At 39.3% G+C, this 4,524-nt stretch overlaps 1 pseudogene; it reads right to left on the bottom strand.

The window, feature by feature from the left end:
* Positions 1-601: 601 nt before the first annotated feature.
* Positions 602-1,004, bottom strand: LOC138815326 (histone H2A.Z pseudogene; annotated as a pseudogene).
* Positions 1,005-4,524: the final 3,520 nt, after the last annotated feature.

Raw genomic sequence — 4,524 nt, 5'->3', positions numbered from 1 at the left:
CTCAGGCATATACTAGTTATTGCAAATAAGGGAAACCATGGGACCTATGTTTCTCTGGGCTTGTCTTACTTCACTTAATATAATTTTTTCGAAATCTTTCCATATCCTAACAAATGGGCAATGTCATAGAATTCCATTTTATATATATATATATATATATATATATATATATATATATATATATATATATATATATATCACATTTTTCACATTTTTCACATTTTTCACATTTTTTTGGGATATGACCTTTATTGAGCTTATCCACTGCAGTGGAAATAATGTCTGTTCAAAACCAAATGTTGTTACTATAACTTCTGCATCACAATTAAAATCCAAACAGTTTTTTAAAAAGTTAATCAAAACCCACTACTTCAGAGTCAATAGCTTCTTTGAAGCCACAGTAACACTTAAATATGGTTAAGACTCGAATGCAGAAATTTGGTTGGTTGGAAAGATAATTAAACTTTCAACCTGCTCAAATAGAATTACAAAGAGGCAGAATTGTGTTTTTTCACAGAGATACAGTCCACTGGATTCACCAACACTGGACAGCTGTTAAGAGTATTTAGAGTCCTGAGATAACAAGGAAACCAGGCATCCTTTAGAGAGTCTTCTGTTGTCCTTTCTTCCCAATAAGAGACTTGTGGATGTGGGGGATGACACCACTACCAGCAATGGTAGCCTTGATGAGAGAGTCCAATTCTTCATCTCCACGAATAACAAGTTGCAAGTGACAAGAGGTAATAAGCTTTACCTTTAAATCTTTTGATGCATTTCCTACCAACTCAAGTTCCTCCGCAGTGAGGTACTCCAGGATGGCTGTGCTGTACATAGCGACGGTCGCTCCCACACTTACGTGGCTGGTTGTCCTAGAATTCAGATGTCGATGAATTCGGCCAACTGGGAACTGCAAGCCGGCTCTCTGCGAGCAGAAAACCACCTTTGTCTTGGTCTTTCTGGAGTCCTTCCCAGCCTTACCACCAGCCATCTCGAATTCTGCTGAAGCTCACGCAAGCAAGGCAGCGAAAAGGGTATTCGGAGGCATGGCGAGGCCTCGGACACCTACTCCGTCGTCGCACAGTGATTCAAACTCATTTTTCACATTTTTTGTCTGCAAAATCATCTCAGTTTTGGAGTTCTTACATAGACCAGTGCTGTGAAGGACACAGCACATGACACTCTTTGCATGACTCAGCACACAGCACCAAATGCAGGACTCAGCGCACTGCACCCTGTAAAGGACTCAGCACATAGCACCTTGTGCAAGACTCAGAACAGAACACCCTGTGAAGGGCTCAGCACATAGCTCTATTCCACAAATTGTTGATAGAATTAGGATGGTTTCATCAGTATCACCATTCACAAACCACACAAGATCACATCTAATGGTTTAGAAGGGTGTTTTTTTGAGGGGTGTTACCCATGGGGCTTGAACTCAAAGCATGTGCATACTGTTCTAATAACATTTGCTCAAGGCTAGAGCTCTACCACTAGGAGCCACATATCGAAGAGTCTCACAGACTTCCTACCAAGGCTGGGTTTTAAAGCCACCAAACAGCTAGGAAGATGGGGTTAAGCCAGCCAGCAGGGTCTGGTTCCGTGCAGCTGGGTTGCAGTGCTTTACATCTGGCTAAGTCAGGTTAGGTGGCAGCTGTCAGCACCAGACTCCTAGTTTGCTCTGTGATGATGTACTTGAAATCCTGTCCTTATTGCAGTTAGAACATTCTACCTTGTTTTTGGCAGCAGTCCTGGGCCTTGAGTAAGGAGTTAGAAATGTCCCTAAGCGTTGGTGCTCCAGGCTAGCACTCGATTGAAAAACAGCAGAACTTCTCGATTTTCTGTTTATGTGGCACTGAGGAATCCAACCCAATGCTTTGTGCTAACTAGGCAAGCACTCAACCACCGAGCCCCAGGAATAAACGAAGTATAAATAGATAGAGCTTCCTTATACAAATATTATATACCAAAAATGAGAGATGTCTGTATATTATTGAATTATAGATAATATTACTACCAATTATTAGGTATTCAATAATGTCTCCATTTAATGACGTGTCCCAGCTGAACAATTAATAAAGCATTAATTAATAATTACTCAATATCCTGTTATTTTTTTCATATATGTACATACATACGTATAATTATATATTTTATAGAATGAGACAAATTAAATTATGCATCGTGCGTTACTACCAGTTATTAGGTATTTAATTATGTCTCCATGTAATTTTTATTCTGTTAATGCTCAATAAAATATTAATCAACTTAATCCAAGTCCTATAATTATTGCGTCTAATTTTATCCCAGAATGATTCACAACTAATGCAATCTGTTTTTCATTTATTGTGTTGACAATTATTTCACCTATGACATTTATTACCTTCATGACATCCTATTACATAGCATATAGATTTTCACACAATTTATACATTCTACCTGTCACCAAGAACTTTCAAAAAAAGGAAAATGTGTCACGCTCGGCTTCTCACTCCAAGATTACATTTTTGGCAGTGCTGGGATCTAAACTCAGGGCCTAGAAGGCTCAGTTCATGAATGGGTAACAGCCAGCACAGCAGCCGCTAGCCAGTGCAGCTGCCAGGCAGTTTTGAGGCCCTGAGATCGAGCCCTGTATGTTGACTTCATATTGCGCTTAGTGTAGTTATTCATTTAATTTTTTGGTTTATACATTTATTTACCATTTATTTTATTGACTGTTATTATACATACAATATTTACTTCATTTATTACATAGGATATAGATTTTCCTATTTATGAAACTTCAGACCTGACACACATGCCTTTCATAGAAAATGAAAGCATGTGACACCATGGGCTCCTTACTCCACGATTCAATTTTTGTGAGTTCTGGCATTTGAACTCACAACCTACAAGGCCTAATTCATGAATGGGTGAGTGTCAACACGCCAGCCTCAGGCATGTAGAGCTGACAAGCAGTTCCTAGCACCTGAGATTGAGCCCTAGGGGTTGACAAAATTAGAACAGATTGACATGCAGATGGTAGTACACAAATAAATATAGATCTTTAAAGAGTGCCAGAGATGTCTATATATTCTTCATTTATATAAATTATACTCCTAGCAATTCTTGGGTATTTATTATGCCTCCATGTAATTAATATTATTGTTTTCATCCTTAATGAAATATTGATTAAATCAACCACAGTTCTGCCTGAAACGATTGCGACCTTGTAATTAATAGTATTCTTTTAATGTGTCAAAAAAATTCATTAAAATCCATCGGCCTCCTAAATTCACTCTGTTTAATTTTTTTTTGGGGGGGGGTTCGGTCATGGGGCCTGAACTCTAGGCCTGAGCACTGTTCCTCAGCTCTTTAGCTCAAGGCTAGCACTCTACCACTTGAGCCACAGTGCCACTTCCGGCTTTTCTCTTTTTGCTTATGTGGTGCTGAGGAATCGAACCCAGGGCCTCATGCATGCAAGGCAAGCACTCTACCATGTAGCCCCCTTCCCAGCCCTACTCTGTTTAATTTTATAGTAGTATCATTCAGGAACAACTAATTCAACCTTGACATTCATAACCTTCCATGGGTATTCCTATGAATAGGAACCAGACTCTTAGGATCTCCTTCCTTTGGTAGAGGTCAGGGCCTATGTGGCTGTGTTGACCTATGGCTTCCGTGGTAGCCTGCCAGCCTTCAGCAACGCCAGGTTACAATCATTTTTCAGCCATGTCATTCAGACCCAGTATGATCACCTTGCAAAGAAAACAAATGTAAAACAGACAGCCATCTGCAAGTTGCCCGATTTGGTTTTGTTTTATTTTGTTTTTGTAAAAATAACATACAGGGGGTTACAATTCCATGGGCAAGATAACGAGTATATTTCTTATCAAGCATTGTTGCCTCCTTCTTTGTTTCCCTTCCCATACCCTCCCTGCCCAATCCTCCCCCCCACCAAAGTTGTAAAGTTCGTTTTTCAACATAATGACTTGTACATCTCATTGTTGCAATGGGTCCACCTGTTTCCCAATTTAAACGATTTTTTCCCTTCCCCTCCACAAATTATACCACCATCAAATACAGTGAAAGCACGGTTTATTCCGTGGTGGAGGGACATACAAAGCAACATAGAAAGCATCTTATAAATATGTTAGAAACAATTGAATGAAATAAAAATTATTTGAATACTTATCTTGGGGTTCATTTCCCTAACATCAACTTATCTGACCTTTTCTGCTTGACTCAGACATATACTAGTTATTGCAAATAAGGAAACCTTATCTGTGTCATTTTATTTATTTTTATTCCTGTCAGTCTTTGGGGCCCAGGAATCCAGATTCGGCTGTGGGTCCAGTGGCTTCAACCCAGCCTGGAGTGATTGAAGCTGAGGCAGAGTTGCCATGATCTGAGTTCAAGCCCTGTGCTTCATGAAATAAAAATACATATATACATACATACATATATTAAAAATATTTTAAAAAATATGAGGCTGCCTGGCTTGGAATTCACACCATTTTTCCTGCCGGGTCTGAGGTTTGAACTCAG

This window comes from Dipodomys merriami, unplaced genomic scaffold (genome assembly GCF_024711535.1).
Source record: "Dipodomys merriami isolate MVZ:Mamm:240054 unplaced genomic scaffold, mDipMer1.0.p SCAF_1088, whole genome shotgun sequence".
Lineage (NCBI taxonomy): Eukaryota > Metazoa > Chordata > Mammalia > Rodentia > Heteromyidae > Dipodomys > Dipodomys merriami.
This window is presented reverse-complemented; position numbering and strand designations above follow the sequence as displayed.